General features: G+C 38.0%; 1 long non-coding RNA gene across 1 annotated transcript; it reads right to left on the reverse strand.

Annotated features, from left to right (window-relative positions):
- Positions 1-15,218: 15,218 nt before the first annotated feature.
- Positions 15,219-18,923, reverse strand: LOC122479626. Its single transcript, XR_006296387.1, has 2 exons — positions 18,833-18,923; positions 15,219-15,645 (listed from the first exon to the last, which is right to left on the reverse strand). It is a non-coding gene; the product is annotated as an uncharacterized LOC122479626 (long non-coding RNA).
- Positions 18,924-25,601: the final 6,678 nt, after the last annotated feature.

The raw sequence follows: 25,601 nt of genomic DNA on the forward strand, positions 1-25,601 counted from the left end.
CATATTTTCAGACCACAATGCTATGAAACTCCAAATGAACCAAAGGAAAAATTTGGAAAGATAACAAACACTTGGAGACTAAAGAACATCCTACTAAAGAATGAATGGGCTAACCAAGAAGTCAAAGAGGAAATTAAAAAGCACATGGAAGGCAATGAAAATGATAACACCACAGCCCAAAACCTCTGGGATGCAGCAGAGGCGGTCATGAAAGGGAAGTATATAGCAATCCAAGCCTTCCTAAAGAAGGGAGATCTCAGATACACAACCTAACCTTATACCTTAAAGAGCTGGAAAAAGACCAGCAAATAAAACCCAAAACCAGCAGAGACAGGAAATCATAAAGATTAGAGCAGAAATTAGTGCTATCGAAACCAAAAAAACAGTAGAACAGATCAATGAAATCAGAAGCTGGTTCTTTGAAGAATTAACAAAATTGATAAACCACTAGCCAGTTTGATCAAAAAGAAAAAGGAAAGGCCCAAATAAATACAATCAAGAATTAAAGAGGAGAGATCACAACCAACACAGCAGAAATAAAAATAATAAGAGAATATTATGAGCAATTATACACCAATAAAATGGGCAATCTGAAGAAATGGACAAATTCCTAGAAACATATAAACTACCAAAACTGAAGCAGGAAGAAATAGAAAATTTGAACAGACCCATAACCAGTAAATAAATTGAATTAGTAATCAAAAATCTCCCCAAAAACAAGAGTCCAGGGTCAGATGGCTTTCCAGGGGAATTATACCAAACATTTAAGGAAGAGTTAACACCTATTCTCTTGAAGCTGTTCCAAAAAATAGAAACGAAAGGAAAACTTCCAAACTCTTTCTATGAAGCCAACATTGCCTTGATTCCAAAACCCGACAGAGACCCTACTAAAAAGGAGAACTACAGACCAATTTCCCTGATGAACATGGCTGTAAAAATCCTCAACAAGATATTAGCCAACTGGATCCAACAATACATTAAAAAAATTATTCACCACGACCAAGTAGGATTTATACCTGGGATGTGAGGCTGGTTCAATATCTGCAAAACAATCAATATGATCCATCACATCAATAAAAGAAAGGACAAGAACCACATGATCCTCTCAATAAATGCAGAGAAAGCATTTAACAAAATACAGCATCCTTTCTTGATAAAAACCCTCAACAAAGTAGGGATAGAAGGATCATACCTCAAGATCATAAAAGCCATATGTGAAAGACCCACCGCTAATATCATCCTCAATGGGGAAAATCTGAGAGCTTTCTCCCTAAGGTCAGGTACATGACAGGGAGGTCCACTCTCACCACTGTTATTCAGCATAGTATTGGAAGTCTTAGTCAGCAATCAGACAACACAAAGGAATAAAAGTCCTCCAAGTCAGCCAGGATGAAGTCAAACTTAAACTCTTTGCAGGTGACATGATACTCTACATGGAAAACCCAAAAGATTCTGACAAAAAACTGCTAGAACTGATCCATGAATTCAGCAAAGTTACATGATTTAAATCAATGCACAGAAATTGGTTGCATCCCTATACACCAATAATGAAGCAACAGAAAGAGAAATCAAGGAATTGGTCCCATTTTCAATTGCACCAAAACCCATAAAATACCTAAGAATAAATCTAACCAAAGAGGTGAAAAATCTATACACTGTAAACTATTGAAAGCTAATGAAAGAAATTGAAGATACAAAAAAAATGGAAAAAGATTCCATGTTCCTGGCTAGAAAGAACAAATTTTGTTAAAATATCAATACTACCGAAAGCAATCTACATATTCATTGCAATACCTATCAAAATAATGCCAGCATTCTTCACAGAACTAGAACAAACAATCCTGAAACGTGTATGGAACCAGCAAAGACCCCGAATAGCCAGAGCAATCTTGAAAAAGGAAACCAAAGTAGGAGACATCACAATCCCAGACTTCAAGCTGTCATCACAAAGCTGTAGTCATCAAGACAGTATAGTACTCGCACAAAAACAGACACTCAGATCAATGGAACAGAATAGAGAATCCAGAAATGGACCCACGAATGTATGGCCAACTAACCTTGACAAAGCAGGAAAGAATATCCAATGGAATAAAGATAGTCTCTTCAGCAAGTGGTGCTGGGAAAACTGGACAGCGACATGCAGAAAAATGTACTTGGACCACTTTCTGACACCATCCACACAAATAAACTCAAAATGGATGAAAGACCTAAATGTAAGACAGGAAGCCATCAAAATCCTAGAGGAGAAACCAGGCAGAAACCTGTTTGACCTCGGCCGCAGCAACTTCTTATTCAACATGTCTCCGGAGGCAAAGGAAACTTAAGCAAAAGTGACCATTGGGACCTCATCAAAATAAAAAGCTTCTGCACAGCAAAGGGAACAATCAGCAAAACTAAAAGGCAACTGACAGAATGGGAGAAGATATTTACAAACGACATATCAGATAAAGGGTTAGTATCCAAAATCTATAAAGAACTGATCAAACTCAACATCCAAAAAACAAAGAATCCGATGAAGAAATGGGCAAAAGACATGAATAGACACTTCTCCAAAGAAGACATCCAGATGGCCAACCAACACATGAAAAAATGCTCAACATCACTGATCATCAGAGAAACACAAATCAAAGCCACACTGAGATACCACTTTACACCGGTCAGAGTGGCTAAAATGAACAAATCAGAAAACAACAAATGTTGGCAAGGATGCAGAGAAAGAGAATCTCTTTTGCATTGCTGATGGGAATGCAAACTGGTGCAGCACTCTGAAAAACAGTATGGAGGTTCCTCAAAAAATTAAAAATAGAATACCCTATGACCCAGCAATTGCTCTACTAGGTATTTATCCAAGGGATACAGGTATGCTGTTTCGAAGGGACCCATGCACTCCCATGTTTATAGCAGCACTATCAACAATAGCCAAAGTTGGGAAAGAGCCCAAATGTTCATCGATGGATAAATGGATATTGAAGAAATACAATGGAGTATTATTCGGCAATCAAAAAGGATGAAATCTTGTCATTTGCAACTACGTGGATGGAACTAGAGGGTATTATGCTAAGTGAATTTAGTCAGTCAGAGAAAGACAAAAATCATATGACTTAACTCATATGAGGACTTTAGGACACAAAACAGGTGAACATAAGGGAAGGGAAACAAAAATAATATAAAAACAGGGAGGGGGAGAAAACATAAGAGACTTAAATATGGAGAACAAACAGAGGGTTACTGGAGGGGTTGCGGGACGGGGGATGGACTAAATGGCTAAGGGGCATTAAGGAATCTACTCCTGAAACCATTGTTGCACTATATGCTAACTAACTTGGATGTAAATCAAAAAACAAATTAAAATTAAAATTAAAAAATAAAAAAAGAAACCTAAGAAATGAGTAAAATTCATATTTCTAATAAGATAGCAGATACTCAGATTCTCATGCCTAGTGTTCCTTGCATTGTATTACATTGCTTCAAGAATAAATTTTTGGGGTGCCTGGGTGGCTTAGTTGCTTAAGCATCTGACTTCAGCTCAGGTCACAATCTCATGGTTCATGAGTTCAAGCCTCACATTGGGTTCTGTGCTGATAGCTAGGAGCCTGGAGCCTGCTTCAGATTCTGTGTCTACCTCTCTCTCTACCCCTCTCCTGTTTGTGCTCTGTCTCTCTCTGTCTCAAAAATAAATAAACAAAAAAAGATTTTAATATTAAAAAAATAAACTTTAAACCTTTAGAGAAATAGAGCAGAAGCACAACTTTGCCATTTATTCCCTTGAAAGACAATCACAAGAAACATTAACTTTGATACCAGTAATAAGATCACATTTTCAAATTTGCCCCCACACCCCCCCCCTCCCACCACCAAATAACTTGGCATCAGAATAAAAACATTTAAAACTATTCTATCTAGGGACAAAGTATACCATCTTGATTCTCTGCTTCCATTCACTCATTAAAATAGGATAATGTGCTATAGGAGGAATCCCCTTAATTTTTAGGGGGAAGTATGATAAGCATTGTAGCTCGTTTGGCCTATCTATTAAAACACCGTCTTCTACATACTTCTCCACTCATCAGGTAAACCACATATTTATTTTGATAGTTATTTTCCAAGTGTACACATACAGGCAGCAAAGTCTTATTTATACAGTGATGCAGACAGGTTTTGTGGTATTAGCAAACGGGCTCACATGGAGTAATCTCTCAAAGAATTACTGCTTTACTTTATTGTTAATGTGAACAATAATAGTAATAGATAACATTTACTGAATACTTACAATGGTCGAAACACTATTCTAGATTTCTTAAAGTGCTACCTTATTTTATTCTCTAAACCCTATTTTATTTTATTCTCAAATGACTCTTTAAGATAGACATTATTTTTGCCATTTTGTTTATAAAGAGACTGAAAGTCATGGATCATGAAAATGGGTTTCAAAATTGCTCAGCTGGTATGTTGTAGAGCTGAAATGTTAACTCATGTTTATCAACTTAAGACTCATTTTCTTTACATGCTGGCAACACAGAAGTCTGTCCTTAGCCATGGGGATATGTTCCAAGGCCCTCAGTGGGTGCCTGAAACTGCATACAGTATCAAACCCAATGTACACTGTTTTTTTTCCCATATAGACATACCTATGATAAAGCTTAATTTATTAATTAAACTTACTGTGCCTAATTAGCAGAGCAAGAGATGATAATAAAATACAATAATTATAACAATATTCTGTAAATAAAAGTTATGTGACCTTGGTCTCTCTCTCAAAATAACTTTATACTATACTCACCCTTCTTCTTGTGATGATGTGAGATGATAAAATGCCTACGAGATGAGATGAAGTGAGATGAATGACATAGACATTGTGACGTAGCATTAGGCGACTACTGACTTTCTGACCATTCAAGGGGAGGATCATCTGCGTCTGGACCCCACTGTTGGTGCTGAATGTGAGTAACTGTAGCCACAAAGTGTGAAACAGAGATAAGGAGGGGGAGGGTTACTATGTTGGCCATCCTTTGTCCTTTTTGATTAGCTAACCTTAGTTTCTTTACTTTTAAGGTAATGATTTTGTTTGTTTGTTTGTTTATCATTTATTATTATTGTTCTTTTCCTGTGCATCTCATGTTTTCTTAAGAATCTTTTAAAACTTCCATTAAGAATGAGTGTAGTCCAGTATCATTCTTCTGCATGTTGCCTTCCAACACCATTTGTTGAAGAGACTTTTTCCACTGATATTCTTTCTTGCTTTGTCAAAGATTAGTTTACCATATAGTTGGGAATGGGGAACAATAGAGGAGAATAGAGGGAAACAAACTGCAAGAGACTCTTAATGATAGAGAACAAACTTAGGGTTGATGGAGGGAGGTGGGTAAGAGATGGGCTAGACAGGTGATGTCCACGAAGGAGGGCACTTGTTGTGACTTGTTGTGATGAGCACTGGGTGTTGTATGTAAGTGATGACTCACCGAATTCTACTCCTGAAACCAATATTGCCCTGTATGTTTAACTAACAATAGCAACAACAAGATGGTAATTATATGAGGTAAAAGATGTGCTAACTAACTTTATTGTGGTAAACACCTTGCATTACATGCATATATCATATCATCACACTGTACAACTTAAAATTCCATAATGTTATATGTCAATTATATCTCAATAAAGCTTGGGAAGAAAAAAAAAAGGAAATGAGTGAGCTATGAGCATGTGGTCAGATAGAAGCATGAAATCCAATTTCTTCACTTACCAGCTGTTGATCTCAGGCACATTATCTTACTTCAATAAGCCTCAATTTCCTTGTCCATAAAACAAGAATAACAATAATTATAAGCCACTTTATGGCTTCCTTTGAGAAATAAGTAGTGCATATCATGTACCAAATATGGTCCCCAGTCCATAGGAGATGCCCAATAGAGGCAATAGTTGTTATTACACTTAAAAAAATTTTTTTTACTATCACTTTGGCACTTGTTAGCTGTAGAATTTGAGGTTACTTAACCTCTCCAGGCTCCATTTCCATTTATCTAAAATAGCAATTATAATATTATTATCTGCCTAATCATTTTGTCCAAATTAATTTTTGTTCAAATTGGGATAGTTTTGAGAATGAAAAAAGGCATCAAAATAACTCAAATAATATGAGTTATGAAATATTCACTAAAATTGGTTTCATTTATAATGGTAGACCTAGAAAATAGTTCAGTACAAAAATAGTATAAAAATAAATTATTTCTAAAACCAAATAATATATATTTGTGTTTTTAAACCAAAGTAAAATGTTTTTTTCATAGTATCTCCTAGAAGCATCCTCAAAATTACATTTTTTGGCCAATAAATTTGAAATTGTTGATACCTCTAATTGATTGTTCTATGTAGAACATAATATTTGAGAAAATATTCTGTCTATAAGCACTAAGAGATATGGTCTGTTTAGAGCAAATTCTGCTAAATGTGGATGGTCTGAATTTTATTTTTTCATATTCAAGTGTGGAAATATTTCATCTCAAATATCTCTTGCCTCCATTCAAAGTAACAAGTTCAGGGGCACTGGGGTGACTCAGCTGGTTAAGCATCTGACTTCAGCTCAGGTCATGATCTCATGGTTTGTGAGTTTGAACTCCACATTGGGCTCTGTGCTGACAGCTCAGAGCCTGGAGCCTGTCTTCGGATTCTGTGTCTCCCTCTCTCTCTGCCCCTTCCCTGCTCATGCTCTGTCTCGCTCTCTCTAAAAAATAAATAAACATTAAAAAAAGTTTTTTTAAACAACAAAATAAACAAAGTAACAAGTTCAACAAATAGTTGAAAATAGTCAATAAGTTGACTCTTTTTATTATTCATTTGAATGTTTCACCAAACTTGGATTCTCCAAAATCACTGATCCTCTCAATCTCATTTTATTGTGATACAGAATATAAATTTAAACAAACTAGAAGCTCCGTCAAAAGATTCTTCCCACCAGATGAGATATTCTAAAATACAATTATAGGATTTTAAAACAAAATCATGTACAACATTTACATTCTCATCACTTAATCTTTCCAATTGTTTCCTTTGTAGGAATAAAATGCAATTACTACCTGTTTTCATGTTTTGTCTTCAAAAATTGCAGTTCCCTTCAAAGCTTCAAAAGTTGCAATCCCACTCTAATGCTGTGATTAACTACTTCTAATTGTTTTTTAACAACATGAAATATTAGAAAAATTGGTTACAAGAAAAGCAATATAACTAAAGGACAATTAGAATGATTTACAAAATTATTCCATTTAAGCTCAAACATACCTGAAATTGAATTTGTGATGTGTCATAGGAAGAGAAAATATAGACTGTCATGATGATGATGTGTGTGTTCAGTATCAACTCTTTCAAAAAATTTTTGTGTTTTTTTTTTATTTAATGTTTATTTATTTTGAGAAAGAAAGAGAGAGCATGAGCAGGGGAGGGGCAGAGAGAGGGAGGCACAGAATCCTAAGCAGGTTCCAAACTCTGAGCTGTAGCACAGAGTCCAACGCAGGGCTCAAACTCACAAACCATGAGATCATGACCTGAGCCGAAGTCGGATGCCTAACCGACTGAGCCACCCAGGAGCCCCATTCAAAAAATTTTTGTAATTCAGTTCCCTGTGTATGTATAGAATATTTGTAAATTTGGATAATTATTGCTTTATTTCAAAGAATAGAATGCTATATAGCTTATTTGAATTATAAATTATGAATGTACCATAACAAATTTCCTGTATATAGCTCCTCCATAAATTTCTTAATTAATTGGGAAACATTTTTTTACCATATAATTATACTACACAAAATTTGTAATCGTATTATCTCCATGAAAAAATACCTCTTCAGTGTTCACCTTTACAAATAAATTAACAAAGATATGGGCTGCCTGGGTGGCTCAGTCGGTTAAGCATCTGACTTCCACTCAGGTCATGAACTCTGTGAGTTCAAGCCCTTGTCAGGGCCCATGCTGACAGCTCAGAGCCTGGAGCCTGCTTTGGATTCTGTGTCTTACTCTCTCTGCCCCTCCCCTGCTCGGTCTCTCTCTTTCTCTCTCTCTCTCTCTCTCTCTCTCTCTCTCTCTCTCTCTCAAAAATAAATGGACATCAAAACAATTTTTTTTAAATAAATTAACAAAGATGTTCGAAATAATGCTATTTCACTTTCAATATAATGAACTTCCAGAAGTTTTACTTAAATTCTGTGAATTGGATTGAAAAAGAATCAATCCATTCCCGGAATATAGCTGATTTCTAAATTTGAAATTTGATGACTGATATAAATGTATATGAGCTTATTCTACTATAGAAATGACATCTGTGTCTGTTTAAATGGGAATGAAATTCTACTATGAAAGCAACATGGGAACAGCTATCACTGCACATTTCATAGGCATACAGGAAATCTTAGAATTTCCACAGCAAAGTTTTTTTTTTAAGTTTATTTATTCATTTTTGAGAGCAAGAGAGAGAGGAGGGCAGAGAGAGAGGGAGACAGAGAATCCCAAGCAGGCTCTGCACCATCAGCACAGAGCCCAACATGGGGCTCGAACTTATGAACCATGAGATCATGACCTGAGGTTAAACCAAGAAACAAACGCTTAATGGACTGAGCCACCCAGAGTCCCCAACAGCAAACTTAATTTACAAGAATCATGTGATCTAGATGAAAACTCATGTGTCTCAAAGTGACACATAAGTGTACCTTCTATAGCTATATGTGTTAAATCATATTTTGGCCCAGCATTTGTAAACTAATAATATGGGAGGTTATTCTTATTGTGGCATAATGTGCACAACATAGGATTTACCATTTAACTATTTTTAACCATCAATTTAGTGACATTAAGTACATTCACAATGTTCTGCAACCATAACTATTATCCAATACTTTTTCATCATTCCAAACAGAAATTCTGTGCCCATTAAACAATAACTACCATTTTCCCTCTTCTGGACCCCTAATACCCTCTATTCTGCTCTTTGTCCTTATGGCTAGGTACCTCATATAACAGAGATAATTTTACTTCTTCCTTTCCAGTTTGGATGTTGTTTATTTCTTTGTCTTGTCTGACTGTTCTCGCCAGGACTTCCAGTGATGGGTTGAATGGAGATGGTGATAGCGGGCACCCTTGTCTTAGTCTTGATCTTAGAAGGAAAGCTTTCAACTACTCACTGTTGAGTCTGATGTTAGCTGTGGGTTTATAATACAGGGCCCTTACTGTGTTGAAGTATGTTCCATCTATACTCAATTTGTTGGGAATTTTTATCATCAAAGCATGTTTAATTTTGTCAAAAGCTTGTCAGTTGTAACAATATGGACAAAACTTCAGGGCATTATGCTAACTGAAATAAGTCAGAGAAAAGCAAATACTGTATGACCTCATATATGGTCATTTAAAAAATAAAATTCATAGAAACATTGTAGATTGGTGGTTGCTGGGGCAAAAGTGTGTGGGAAACAGGTGAAGGTGGTCAAAGTACGATGTTCTGTTATATGACCAGTAAGTTCTGGGAGTCTAATATACAGTATAGTGACTATATTTAACAATAGTGTATTGTATTTTGGAAGTTGCTAAGAGAATAAATTTTAAAATTTCTCATCACACATACAAAAATATAACTGAGATATGACCTTATTGTAGTAATCATTTCACAAAATATATGCATGTCAAATAATTTTCTGGTACATGTTAAACTTAATGTTATATGTCAATTATATCTAAATAAAATTGGAAAAAATAATAAATTTTAATTTTAAATATTTCTGGCACTATGTTTCAACATCTAAATAATTTATTTTTTTTAATTTTTTAATGTTTACTCATTTTTTGATAGACAGAGACTGAGTGTGAGTAGGGGAGGGGCAGAGAGAGAGAGGGAGACACAGAATCTGAAACAGGCTCCAGGCTCTGAGCTGTCAGCACAGAGCCCGACGCGGGGCTCGAACTCACGGACCGTGAAATCATGACCTGAGCCAAAGTCAGACGCCTAACTGACTGAGCCACCCAGGCACCCTTCTAAATAACTGTTTAAATTAATATTGCTTTAGGGGCGCCTGGGTGGCGCAGTCGGTTAAGCGTCCGACTTCAGCCAGGTCACGATCTCGCGGTCCGTGAGTTCGAGCCCCGCGTCAGGCTCTGGGCTGATGGCTCGGAGCCTGGAGCCTGTTTCTGATTCTGTGTCTCCCTCTCTCTCTGCCCCTCCCCCATTCATGCTCTGTCTCTCTCTGTCCCAAAAATAAATAAAAACGTTGAAAAAAAAATAAAAAAAATAAATTAATTAATATTGCTTTAATTTAAGGTTTTCTGTTCTCAAATGTCTATATGGTAGAGACCATTTTTACATGGGATTGAATTACATAAACTTATCATAACTTATTGCTTTATAATAATAATAAACATGTATTTATTATAACAGTTTCTTACCACAGAAAATCTATGAAAATTTTAGTATAATCCTATCACAGAAAACTGATTTACCATTATAGTCACTTATTATTACTTAAAAACACAAAATAACGTGTTATGAAAAATACAGAATTTAGGATTTTTGTTAAAATTACCATGAATTATTATTTCTAGTTCCTTAATCCCAAAGATTAATATCACTTTGGGACTTGGAAACATTATTAGAGAGTGGTCTTTTGTGTATCTACTACAGGTTTTTCTTCTGTGGTTACCATGAGGTTTATATTAAATATCTTATAGTTATAACAACCCATTTCAACCTGATAACAACTTAACTTCTTTTTTTTTTTTTTTTTCTTTTTTTTTTTTTTTTTTTTTTTTTTTTTTAATTTTTTTTTCAACGTTTATTTATTTTTGGGACAGAGAGAGACAGAGCATGAGCGGGGGAGGGGCAGAGAGAGAGGGAGACACAGAATCGGAAACAGGCTCCAGGCTCCGAGCCATCAGCCCAGAGCCTGACGCGGGGCTCGAACTCACGGGCCGCGAGATCGTGACCTGGCTGAAGTCGGACGCTTAACCGACTGCGCCACCCAGGCGCCCCACAACTTAACTTCTATAGCATATGAAAACTATATACTTTTACTTCTTTCCCTTTCATCACATTTTAGGCTATTAATGTTACAGTTTACATCCTTTGTATACAATAATGAATTATTGCAGTTGTAGCTATTTTTAGTGTTTATTTTTCTTTAACTTTTAAACTAGAGTTGTGATTTACACACCACCATTACCATGTTAGGGAATCTGATTTAACTATATTTACCTTTACTGATGATTTTTATACATTTGTTTTTCCAATGTTAATTAACATCACTTCAATTTAACTAGCAGAACACTGCTCAGTATTTCTTATATGGCAAGTCTAATGGTGATAAACTCCCTCAGTTTTATTTGTCTGGGAAAGTATTTTTCTCTCTTTCATTTCTGAAGGATAACTTTGCTGGACATAGCATTATTGGTTGATAGGATTTCTTTTCTTTCAATATTTTGAATAAATCATCTCACCCACCCTGGCCTGCAAAGTTTATGCTGATAAATCCTCTCATGGCCTATTGGGTGTGCCCACATAGGTGATGAGTTGTTTTCCTATGGCTGCTTTCAAATTTTCCTTTTTATCTGACTTTTGACAATTTAATTATAATGTATCTCAGTTTAGCCCTTTTAGGATTGAAACTTTTGGGGGTGTTTTGAGCCTCATGAATCTGGATGTACATTTATTTTCCTAAGTTTCAGAGTGTTTCAATAGAAAGCCCAGTTTTCAATAGTTGAAATACATTCACTTCCTCTTTTTCTCTCTCTTCTCCTTCCAGGATTCCTATAATGCACAAATTTTATTTTATTTTGCTGATGTCCCATAAATTCTATAAATTCTCTTCACAGTGTTTCATTCTTTTTTCCTTTTTGCTCCCCTGACTGGATAATTGCCAATAGAAATTGGAAATTGATCTTCCTTCTGCTTTTTGAAGTCTGCTGTCAAAGTTCTCTGTTGAATTCTTCAGTTTAGTCATTGTATTCTTCAGCTTTGGTATTTCCACTTAGTTTGCCTGATGATTTCTATTTCTTTGTTAAAATTCTCATTTTGTTCATAAATCCTTTCCCTAATTTCATTTAGTTGTCTGTTTCTATATTCTTGTAGTTCACTGAATTTCTTTAAGAGGATTATTCTAATGTTTTTGATAGTTCAATGATCTCCACTTTTCAGGGTCATTTAGGGGAACTTTATTAGTTCTCATTGGTGGCGTCATATTTACTTGACTGTTACCGCATATCCTTGTGTTGGCATCTGTGTTGGCATCCACACGACTCCTGAAACAGAATGCTACGGGCACCAGTGACAGTTGCAACAAAGTTTATTACAATGAGAGGCAAGGCCGACCGATCGGGACCAACACTCTTGATAAGAGTGTGGCCCCGAACAGCCGGGGTACAGAGTTTTTAAAGTTGATCACGTCGTTTTATCATTATCTGGGAACAGAACAGAGCAACAGTTCCCAGATGAGTTAGAAACAGTTGCCAGATGAGTCAGAAACAGTTATCGAATGAGGTGATTATTTTAGATTTTCTGCCGCTAAGTTGCAACCAGTGGATCTCCTTGACCTTGTCTCTGATGCTCTTTTTTGAGGTTTTGTTTCCTTCATTGGTAAAGCCTGATTCACAAGAGTGTGAAGTATGATTTACAAGAGTAAAAGCAAGGTTGTTATCTTTTGACCTTCAGTGTCAGAACAAAGTTGTTATCTTTCAAGCTAAGCGTTAGCCCTACAGTACAATTTAACCCTTACAATCTGCATATTAGTAAACAGTCTCCTCATCCAGATTTTGTAGGTTTTGTTTCATCCAGGAAAGGCCTTCACCAACCAGCTCAGCTTAGGGTACTGGATCAGCTCGTAGCATCTGTGAGCAAATGGAGCTTGCCACTGTGGTCCAGTTGAGTGAGGCCACTGCCCTTGCCCTTGCCCTTGGCGGGATAGAGTTTGTCGCTGGTTGAGTTGGCCTTCAGGCTGGACTCTGTATTCAAGTAGTGCTGCTATGTGTACTACCTGGTTGGGCAAGACTTCTGGGTTGTTTTCCATGTTTAGATGATGCCATTCTCTGGGGTCTGCAGTCACCTCTGGTTGGGTAGGGTTGTAGGCTGTGTTCCCCACAGGACAGTGCCACTGGTGAGATTTTGCAATGGGATAGGGTTTTGGGCTACACTCTGCAATCCTCCCTGTTCAGGTAATGCACCTCAGGCTGTCCTCACCAACCTGGATGTTATAGCTGCCTCGACTCTGCATTTAGGCACAGCCACAGGTCTGGACTTCATGGTCAGATGGGCCTCAGTTTGTGTTCTGCAATTAGGGCAGCAGACTGTGTCTCTAATACTGAGTAGGCTTGTAGGTTGGGCCTGGCAGCTGGGTGGTTACCATAAGCTGGGCTCCAAAGCTCCTCAGGGAATTTCAGGCTCCCTGCCTATGTGGGGTTAGAGGCTATGTTCAACAGTTGGGCAGGGCTGTTGGCATGGCTCCCTGCCAGGCAGAGCCCTAAGATATCTTCTGCTGATTTAGGGTGTTGTGGCCACTATCCCCAGAGCAGTGGGTCTGGATGCTATGCTCAGCGGTTGAGCAGAACTTTGAATTTATTCTTCTGTGCAGGCAAGCCCATAAAATGTGCTTCACAGCCAATGTGGCCCTGTGGCTGGAGAACCAAATTAGGCTGAAATGCCAACCAACCTTCCTGGCCTGACACGGTCACTGGCTTGAGTCTGCTGATCCACAGAGCTGCTGGCTGGGATCTCTGCTCAGGTGCTGCTGCAAGCAGTAATGAAACCTGCCAAGATGTAAATGCTGGATGCTTTAAGCCACATTCTGCTTATCTGCCTCTACCTTAACCCCAGTAGCTGAGCTTCACAGATTCTCCTCATGATCCCTGTGAGGAAGGACCCAGGTGGGCCTCCTAGGAAGCATCCCACAATGCTGGGGAAGTTGGATGTCCACCTTAGTTCCTCTTTTTCCCACTGGAGATACTGTAGGGCCAAGGAGGCCCTCCCACTATGGCACTGTGCCCTTCTGGGGAGGGGCAATGTGATTAAAGTGAAACCATTCCTCTTACCTTTCAAATGCAATCCGGCTCAGGCTCTATTGTACAGGGGTACAGGCGAGTGCTACAGCCCCATCCCTGGATGCTGCAGTTTCACAATGGTGCCCTTTCTATGCATACTGGCTAGTTGGTCTTCATATTAAAAGGACTGAAGTTAGGAACTAGTATAATGACCTATATTACATCTTGATGATGTCATCCTTTAAGCTCCTTTAAGCTATTATTCTTAAAATGAAATTTTAAAATACACAAAGCAGGGGCATCTGGGTGACTCAGTCGGTGAAGCATTCAACTCTTGATTTCAGCTCAGGTCATGAGCTCATGGTTTTGTGAGTCTCAGCCCCGTGTCAAACTCTGTGCTGACAGCATGGAGTCTTCTTGGGATTCTCTCTCTCTCTCTGTCTCTCTCTCTCTGCCCCTCCCCCACTCATGTTCCCTCTCCCTCTCTCTCTGTCTCTCAAAATAAATAAACTTAAAAAAAAATAAGATAGAATAAAATAAAATACACAAAGCAGTAATTCCTGATAATCTTGACCTTTGTTTTATGTAAAAATATTCCAGACATAAAACATGTTTCATTTTGCATTTTTCTTGATTGGATTTTTAAGAGTGGCTCTAAAAGTATCTTCAAGTTAGACATTGTAGTATATATTCTTTCATAGAAGTTTATTTCCTTTTGTAAAAGTGAAAATCTCTTTTCTCCTTGCTCTGATTTTGGTTTTGTCATTGAAGTTAATACTGTTTTTGCTAATTCAGAGTTTAAATCAATTTCTGATTTCATTTAGAGAATTCCACACAATGTTCACAACTTTTTCTCTTCACCTGTCCTCCTTTAAAGTATTTAAGGTGCACCTGGGTGGCTCAGTTGGTTGGGTATCCAACTTCGGCTCAGGTCATGATCTCGTGGTTTGTGGGTTCAAGCCCCACATCGGGCTCTGTGCTGACAGCTCAGAGCCTGGAGCCTGCTTTGGATTCTGTCTCTCCCTCTCTCTCTGCCTCTCTCTCTCTCTCTCAAAAATAAGTAAACATTTAAAAAAAGGTTTTTTTAACAATAAAGTATTTAAAAGAACTGTGGCCTACAGAGAACATTCAAACCCTGGGAAATGAGAGTGAAGATTATTGAGCTGTATTCAAGTACCAGATTATTCAGATGGCCTAGCAAGGCGACAGCACTACACAGAACATCACATGTCAAAATTGCTAATTTAATAACTTATTTTGTTTTCAGAATTTGCTGTTTCTTGGAATGCCATTTAACTGTCTTGGAACTCCACACATAAGTTTTGTGTATTGTGTGTTGTTAAGTATAAACTTATGCCTTTTTTTTTTTTTTGCAAGAATGACTCACCATTAGTGGCAGACAGGGTCAAGACCATACACTTATGAAATGGCAGTAACTCCAAGCATGACTGACTGATGAGATCATGACCACCTTTCTCCATCACGTTCCTGTCCCTCCTCCCTCAGGTTAGATGACTGCTGTTCAAGTGTCCAGAATAGTTGCTCTCTACCCTCCCTGGTTCTCAGACTCCACGATTCTCTGGTGACCCATGCCAGTTAACACATTACACAAATGCACAAAAGTGGGCATGAGCCGACTTGTCAGCCTTCCTGAAACAGAGGACACAATTATACATTTAATTATATATTTATTCCACTTTCAGAGTAGTTGAACCCCAGAAAAAAAATTGCCCAGGGAGACACATTACACTGGAGGTTTGAAATATTGGATTGGGGAACTATTTGAATGCTTGTATATCACGTCAGGAAAGGAAATCAAATGACCTTGAAGCCACTTAGAGCCTTAAAATACTGCTAAGGTTTTGATGCCAGGGATTAGCCTGTTAAGCCACTGCCACTGGCTGTAAGCATTATGAAATTCTGAGGCTGATATGAGCCTCTGTACTGTTCAGGGCTTAGTTACTATGGAAAAAAGAAAAGTCAGATTAAGCTGTCAGACCCACAAAATTAACATGTGCACCTAATTGGCTTAGTTTATTATTATTATTATTATTATTCATACAATTACAATTTGTGTCTATAGAAAATATGGCCATTATTTTTAAATTGCTATTTTGGAAAGGCAAGTTATCAATATTAGCATTGTGACAGAAGTAAAGAAAATTCATAAAATGTACAGAAATACAGCTAAGTCCAAAATGGGCATATCAGTACATAAGTAGGAACACATTTTCAAGTTTCTTGATATGCTTGGCCTCTATCCCATACCACTAATTACTTCTTAGCTCAAATGGGCAAAATCGTTAGCAATTTGCTTGGCAATAGGTGAAAAGATATGTTTCTTTTTTTCTTTCCCTGTGGAAAATTGTCTGCATTGTACTGCAATGCTGAGCAAGTTATTCTTAGCAGCACGTCTCCTCAGACATTTTATGGCAGCTTGGGGAATATTAAATGTATGATTAATAAATAATTACAACTATGTGTCCAATCTTTAGCTCCATATTCAAAAGGAGCTTTGACTGTGTGAGGCATTTGAGAGGGTTTCTGAAAACAATATATTTATACATTTTAATTTAGATTTATTCCAGCGTTAAAGTACAAATATTTACATATTCTGAGCATATTTTACATATAGAATTATTTTAACCATTATCAGTATACAACTACCTCCAGGGAGAAATGCAGTAAGGAATTTAGCAGCAGGAAAACATAGTAAACAACAATTTAGGACAGAAGGTAAAGAGCATCGTAAACATGGAGAATCTGAAATTAGAGAAAGAATTTTTAATTAGGTGGAATGTAATCACTCAGCTGGAATTTGTCTACGTTACCAAAACAGGAGCATTTCGTTATTGTTGCGGAAAGTGCTTTCAAGATATTTCATTAACAAACCAAGCAGAAAATCTTATTTCAGTCTTTCAGTCTTATTCACTGCCTCTCTCTCTCTCTCTCTCTCTCTCTCTCTCTCTCTCTCTCTCTCCACCTAAGAATACAGTGCAATATGAGCTTAGCTTATCTGTTATTGTGCAGTGATATGATATTGGAATGATTATATCATTTGCAGCATGCTATAATCATGGTGAGCTTAGTTCCTGCATTTTCTGGAAAACTCCCAAATTCCTACTTGATCAATTCTATATGTTATCTTTAGGTTCCAAAGTTAAGGTCACTACTTGACTATAAAACAAAAAGCTGTCCCTGGATAAGAGAACACTTCTAGTTCCAGCTATACCACTCAGTTTGTGCTCAAAAATGTTTCTTAAGCACTTTGGGTTGCAGTCCCTACCCCCCTTTTTATGCAAAGGCATGAATGCTAGAATACCAAACAGCCTCATTCCATGGCTTAACTAGTATTAAGCAGCATGGCATAGCAGTTAAAAACAGACTGGTATTTGTGTGCTTGAACATGAATCCCAGCTCTGCCAATCCCAGCTCTGTGTGACCCTGGGCAAACGATTTAACCACTCTGTGCTTCACCTTCCTCTGTAAAACAGGCTTGATGATAATGGTAATTTCTCATGGAGTTATTATACGAGGCTTTGATCAGTGGATACAAATGAAGCACCTAGAACAGTGCAGAAGAGTATAGGTGATACATGTATTGGTGAAATAAACACATGTGAGAAAGGACAGCATATGAACTCAAATTCTCTATTAACTCAGTTATTCAGCTGATGTGCTCTCTTTGTACTCCACCTCATACACCCCTAACAAATGGCTTTGTTCTGTATAACTATGAGGAAAAGAAGTAGTGAAGTTAAGAAACTTGCCCACAGTCTCAGCTAATCAGTAACATTCACTATTTAAATCCTTATATGTCCGACTTCAAATATGTGCTATCTCAACTCTGCTTCCCCAAGGTACCTAGAGATTTTGCAAGCTGATTATTAACCCTATTATAATATGTCTTGGCTCTAAATTCATTGTAACAAGCATAATTTTTGCACATGAGGTAACTGAAAAGCAAATGTTTGCCTTCTCACAATAAAGAATATGGATGGCAGAACCAGATTCTAGAGCAAGACTGCCTATGTTCGCAATATCAGCACTACCACTGTCTGCATGACCGTGGGGAAGGTTATTTAAATATTAAATTAATTAATAAAAATAAAGCATTAGAGGAGTGCCTGGGTAGTTCAATCAGTTAAGCGTCCAACTCTTGATTTCAACTCAGATCAGGATCTCATGGTTTATGGGATGGAGCCCCGTACTGGGCTATGTACTGACAGCATAGATCCTGCTCAGGATTCTCTCTCTCCCCCCCCTCTCTCTTTGTCCCTCCCCAATTTGTGTGCATGCACATGCTCTCTCTCTCTCTCTCTCGCTCTCTCAAAATAAACTTAAAAAATAAATAAAAAAATAAATAAATAAAGCATTAGAATAGTGCCTGGCACATAGGAAGCACTGTAGAAATGTTTCTTGTTAACACACTTATCATAACTACTACTATTCAGGAGGCCTGGGATGGCCATGTTAGAGAAGAGATGTTTAATGGTACTTCATTAATATAATTATGGTCCCACAGAAATAAGTAAATGTGTTTCCAGCTTTCATTCAAATAGAAAGTCATTCTTCTTGTTAAAGGGATTTAATCTTCCTTCTTTACAAACCATTGCTGTAGTGTTAAGGACATTGATGCCTGAAGAAAGACACTTAAAATGTTCAGCTTAGAGATACACACAGCTGGGGATTATACAGGCCCAACTAAAAATAAAAATGTTAAAAGGAGGCAAAGCTTTCCACAGAAACTAGCTGTTAAAGAGTCATTATTTAATAACTAGTCTTGATCAAGTACATAAACAAAAAACTAAAACTGAATGGCAGAGGTCTGACTGACCTGGATGGATGAGAAAAATGTCATGTGTAGGAGGTGAAGACTGGAACAGAGGCATCCCCTTGGCCACACCTGGTCAAAGCCTATGGAAAGCAATGAGCAAAGAAGAAGAGAAACCTGATTTCAGAAATCTTATATAGTCTTAAAAGTTTGTCATCTGGGACCGCCTGGGTGGCTCAGTCAGTTAAGCTTCCACCTTCCACTCAGGTCATGATCTCTCAAGCCCCTCATCGGGCTCTGTGCTGACAGCTCAGAGGCTGGAGCCTGCTTCGGATTCTGTGTCTCCCTCTCTCTCTGCCCCTCCCCTGCTCACACGCTGTCTCTCTCTCAAAAATAAGCATTAAAAAAAATTTGGGGGGGGGGGTGCCTGGTTGGCTTAGTCAGTTAAGCATCCGACTTCAGCTCAGGTCATGATCTCACAGTTCGTGAGTTCAAGCCTCATGTCGGGCTCTATGTTGACAGCGTGGAGCCTGGAACCTGCTTCAGATTCTGTGTCTCCCTCTCTCTCCACCCCTCTCCCACTTGCTCGCTCTCTCTCTCTCTCTCTCTCAAAAATATAAACGTAAAAAAACCTTTTTTAAGTTTATCATCTGTTTATAAACAGTATATAGCTCTTAGTACAGAATGTAGCCTTAGTTATTGTCCATATTCACAGAATCCTAAATCTAAAAGTCCTTTCAGCTGTTGTAAAAGAAAGTGGCCCAAATAGGTTGGACCTCACTCAGCTGTTAAATTGAGATTCTGGTGTTCATACTGTACAAAAAGCTAGCACTTGCAATATTGTCTCTTAATAAGGCTTATTTCTGAGTGGGCTTTTCTTAGATTTGTCTTGGTCGAGTTTTCGTTTCCCATTTGCTTTTTCTTTTGTTTTCAGAAGAGGAAAAAACTTGAACAGATTTGTTGAGAGACTCAGTGAATGGGTCACTAAGAGGATTGTAGATTTTAATAGACTCTTCTCTTGCCTTCCCACGCAGCTAGCTATTTCCTAAAACCCTAAGTTTGAAGGATTTGAAATAGAACTTTAAATATTATAGAGCTGAATCATCAAAGGGTTTTAAACCTGCCACTGGATGAAGGACAGAAAAAGGACCATCTGATCTAATGCCATGAATTCTTAGCACTGAGGATGGTTCCCTGGAGCAGAACAGTGAAAAACAGGAAAGGAAATGCTTAATTGAACCAAAATAGGCTACTATGATACACATGGAAAGCAAAGCTTTAAAATGACAAATTAAAATAAAGGGCAAAGAAAGTAAAGGTGACGTTAACTTTCTTTCCTGGAGGCTGCTAATTTATCTAGGGCAATGGCTCTCTGATGCTAGACTAAGCACTGGTACATAATGATGTTTTTGATGGTTCCCCACAAAGTGAGGACAAAGTGGTGAGTTTCTTCATTATGTGTTGTTTTTTTTTTAATTTAAAGAATTATTCCTTATTCTGGGAGTGTGCTCTATTAGCTTTGTTTTGTATTAAAATATCCTTTAATTGGAAGAGATGGTGATATCATATGAGAGTTTATTTTTTCATTCCAAAGCCCTTACTGCTCAAAATTAAGGCTCCACAACACCATGTTCTCCCCCAATCAATCTATATATATATATATATATATATATATATATATATATATATACACACACACACACACACACACACACATATACAGCAACTAAATCAGTCCTTTTCCAGAGGTGAATCAGAATTCCCTTAGAAGTAGTTTCAAAATAGACACTGCCACTCCCCTTCTGTTGTGAGCTCTCAAAAGGAAAGTGGAAGGAAGAGGAAGGGAGATATGTATTTTTATATGATTCTGATACAGACCCTAATTGACATCCACAGTTCTCAGGAGAGTATGATCAACTATCATCCTTGGAAGACCCATATCTTCTTTACTTTTGTCTTTTTCTTGAATGCATTCACCTCTGTGGACAGGAGACAAATATTTTGCAATGCAGTTTCCTAAATAAGAGGAATAATATTTCAGGAAACAAGTTTCTATGCTGCACATAAAAAAGATCTTTGAAGGGGAAGCTTCAAGCAAACGACAGTTCTTTTCATAAAGAAATCATAATATGAAAACTCTAGGGATATAACAAATATATTCTCAACTGTGGTGGCAAGCTAAATAAAGTCCTTGAGCTAATTTTAATGGAAAAAGTTTCCACGTACACACTGAGTAAGTAGACATACTCTATAAATATATATTTCTTGAGCTCTAAAAAGCTACATGGGGGAATGCTAGAACAAATATTCAAATTGTGTGAGATGGGTGAAAGTGTAAAAGTAAACCCAGATTTCTTTAACACTGTGAAGCAAAATAAAATGTTTAGGAGACTGAGTTCCTATCTGTCCTTGAATAGATCAGTCTAATATCATTTTTTGCTCTAATCTAGCTGATTTCTTCACTGGTCTATATACAACTTTTTTCCTTATTTATTAATTGATTTGTATGATAGGCTTTGCTTCCTTATACATATTATTGCAACTAAAGCTGTATACCCTGTCCCACCCTTCCCCCAACTCCAATGCTACCATAAACTGTGTCTTAACTCGTCCAGTGCAAATCCTGATCATTCTCTAATGCCTATCTTGTTTGCACAAACACTGAACACTTAGTATGTGCCAGGCACTTGCTAGGTTCCATAGGGCAATGAACGGCAAATATAACCTTTAAGCGAATTGTATTACAGGTGTGAAATATAGCCTGAAATAAGTCTTGAATAGAAACATGGAGCTTCATTAGAGGTTACTGCAATAATCTAGGACAATGATTGTCAAAGTGTGGTTTCCAAATCAGCAAAATCAGAATCACCTAGCAACTTGTTAGAAATGCAAATTTCCTGCCCCATTTCAGACCTACCACATCACAAAACACAGGCCCCATCCCAGAAGTCTACACTGTAGCAAGCCTTCCAGGAGATGGTGGTGCAATTGATGCACACTAAAGTTTGTGAACCACTGACTTAGCAGAAGAATAGTAGGAGACAAGATTAGTGGCTGTGGATTTGGAGATCAGAAAACACATTTTCCAGATGTTACTGACCTGAAGATGACAAGGAAAAAGTGAAATAACATTTGAGGTTTATGATTTGTGTGATTAATGCCTAGTGGAGCCTTTCACAGACATAGAAATATAAGAAAATATCAGGTTTGGGGTGGTCAGTATATAAAATAGATGGTTGCTTCATGTTGAGATGTATCAAATCTGACATATTGGACATTTAAGTGGAGATGTCCAGAATAGCAGGACAAGAGAGAGATCTGAGCAGAAGTAAAGGGATTAAGAGAAAGGTGATCTTAGGAGTGATTAAAGTTGAAGAGCTAATAAAAAAAGGGAGGGAGGAAGATATGATTTCACTTATATGTGGAATATTAGTAAGCTAAACAAGTGGACAAACAATAAACACAAACCATAATGAGGTACCACCTTACACCTGGCAGAATGGCTAAAATCAAAAACACAAGAAATAACAACTGTTGGCGAGGATGTAGAGAAAAGGAAACCTTATGTTCATGGGAATGAAAACTGGTGTAGCCACTGTGGAAACCAGTATAGAGGTTCCTCAAAAAATTAAAAATAGAAATACTATATGATCCAATAATTCCACTACTGGATATTTACCCAAAGAAATATCCAGTTTCTCCAATGGTTTGTTGCAGCATTATTTATAATAGCCAAGATATGGAAGCAACCTAAGTGCCCATTGGTGGATAAATAAAGAAGACATGGGGCGCCTGGGTGGCGCAGTCGGTTGAGCGTCGGACTTCAGCCAGGTCACGATCTCGCGGTCCGTGAGTTCGAGCCCCACGTCAGGCTCTGGGCTGATGGCTCAGAGCCTGGAGCCTGTTTCCAATTCTGTGTCTCCCTCTCTCTCTGCCCCTCCCCCGTTCATGCTCTGTCTCTCTCTGTCCCCCCCAAAAATAAATAAACGTTGAAAAAAAAAATTAAAAAAAAAAAAAGAAGACATAGTATAGATATACAATGGAATATTATGCACCATAAAAAAGGGATGAGATCTTGTCACTTGGGACAGCATGGATGGACCTAGAGGGTATTATGCAAAGTGAAATAAATCAGACTGAGAAAGACAAATATCATGTGATTTCACTCATATGTGGAATCTTAAAAACAAAACAAGTGAATACACAAACAACATGCAGAATCAAATCTATAAATGTAGAGAACAAACTATTGCCAGTGGGAAGAGGGGTAGAGGGATGGACAAAATGGGAGAAGGGGAGTGGGAGATACAGGCTTCCATTTATGGAATGAATATGTCATGGGAATAAAAGGTGGACATTTACATGGAAATGTTCAGAATAGCAGGACAATAGAGAGATCTGAGCAGAAGTAAAGGTCTGTCTGATAGGGAATACAGCCAATGATATTGTAATAGCATTGTGCGGTGATAGATGGTAGCGAGACTTGTGGTGAGCATAGCATAACACATAGAGATGTTGGATCACTATGTTGTACACCTGAAATTAATGTAACAATGTATGTCATCTATACTCAAATAAACATTAAAAAAAACCAGACTCATAAATACAGAGAGCAAACTGTTGACTGCTAGAGAGAAAGTAGGCAGGGTGGGGGGAGGGGGGAGGAATGAGAAAAATAAAGGGGATTAAGAAGTAAAAACTTCCAGTTATAAAATAAATAAGTCACAGGCATGAAAAGTACAACATAGAGAATATAGTCAATAATATTATAATAATATTGTATGGTGACAAATGGTGACTACACCTGTCATTGTGGGCAGTTTGTAATATATAGAACTGTCAAATCACTATGTCATACACTCAAAACTAACATTCTATATTAATTATACTTCAGTAAAAAAAGAAAAACAGGTGGACGTCACCCAAGGAGAATATGAGAAGAAGTGACAGAAACTGAAGATAGAATCTGGAAAACACTCAACATTTAAAGAATAGATAATGGCAGAACCTGGAAGAGGAAAAACATAATCATGGTATTTTAAAAATTCAGCCAGGCAATCGTTACAAGAAGGAAGAATTAATCAACAATTATAAATGTCACAAAGATGGGCACCTGGCTGGCTTAGTCAGAAGACTCTTCATCTAAAGGTCGTGGGTTCAAGCCCCACATTGGAGGTAGAGATTACTTAAATAAACAAAAAACTTAAAAGAAATAGTAAATGTCACAAAGAGATTAATATAAGGAGAGAAATATGCCCATTACATTTAAAAATGAAGATAGTTATAACTTTGCTAAGAGAAATTTCATTGGCAAACAAATGAGATTATAGTAGGAGAAAAAAATGAATGAATTAGGACTTCTGGTTTCAGCTCCAACATGTAAAAGCTTACAATTCATCACTCTTATTCTTACAACCAAAAAATTGGAAAAACTAAAAATAAATAACTTTTGTTGAACTTACCAGAGAACTGAGGTTTCAGGGAAAATCATTACCTCAAAATTGGGAGACAAGGATCATTCTGGAAGACAGATACCAGATATATTTATCTGAAGTAGAAGCCACTGGAGACATAAACTGATAGGAACACTTAAAAAGTAATTTTGGAAAATTGCTGGAAGATGACAATGGACTAGCATGAGTGTGAGAAACCCCTGGGAACGTCCATAATGAGAGGGCGGGCCTACACCGGCTGACTCCATCTTGTTCTGTGTCCTTCACCTTGACCACGCCTCCTCCCCTTGAGTAACCTCCGGCTCACCTGCCTAACAGGACTCGGACCCTTCCCAGCCAATCGGCTGAGGCCACAGCCATTACCTCACCAACTGCCCCTAGGCCCCAATAAAACCTCTGTCCTTTTGAAACTTGCTCTCTCTCCCCAGCATCTCACCGCTGCGTCGGTGCAGGTAGGGGATTGAGCTCGAGCTAGCTCGAATAAAGGCTCTTTTGCTTTTGCATCGGACTCGGCTCCCTGGTGGTCTTTGGGGATCACGAATTCTGGGCATAACACATAATATCATGGGCACTCCTTCCAGGTGATGGTCCAGTAAAGATTTCTACCTGAGGAGTGGCTACATGGCTCAGTCGGTTGAGCCCAGACTTCAGCTCAGGTCGTGATCTCACGGTTTGTGAGTTCGAGCCCCACGTAGGGTTCTGTGCTGACAGCTCAGAGCCTGGAGCCTGCTTCAGATTCTGTGTATCCCTCTCTCTCTGTCCCTGTCCCGCTTGCACTCTCTCTCTCAAAGATAAATAAACGTTAAAAAAAAAAGATTTCTCCCTGAACCAGTCATGGTGAGGGAGAGATTCCACTCTAGGATTATGGGGATAGCCAAACAGGCAACAGCTGACACTTGACATATGAATTTTACTGCAATTTATTAGTCACATATTCTCACAATCCAAGAGTAGAGAACACCACATGCAATGTAGGAATTCATGGGAGTTTCACTTGGGAAAAGAGTGAAAAATCAAGGGCTGTAGGAGGCAGCTTTGTAGGAGTAAAAGGGTGCAGTGACCCTGAGTTTCTATATAAGGATGTAATTGGCTTGTTTCATTAAGTCTGTGAGCTGTCAGGGAACTGAAACCCACTACTCCAGATAAACAGGAACAGCATGTGATCCGTTTGATAGGGAGGGTTGTTGGGTAGGGGATTTTATCCAAGGGAGCAGAGTGAGGAGGATATAATCAGGTTTTCTAGTTTCTGTACTGGATGCTTTGACACCTGGACCCTGCTGATCCTGGAGACACTGTCCCTCCTAGGGCTAGCCAATTCCTACAGATAGTAAAGGACTTGCCTGGGAGTGTACCTTTTATATGCAAACCAACACATTCAA

The sequence above is a fragment of the Prionailurus bengalensis genome, chromosome C1 (genome assembly GCF_016509475.1).
Source record: "Prionailurus bengalensis isolate Pbe53 chromosome C1, Fcat_Pben_1.1_paternal_pri, whole genome shotgun sequence".
NCBI classification, from domain to species: Eukaryota; Metazoa; Chordata; class Mammalia; order Carnivora; family Felidae; genus Prionailurus; species Prionailurus bengalensis.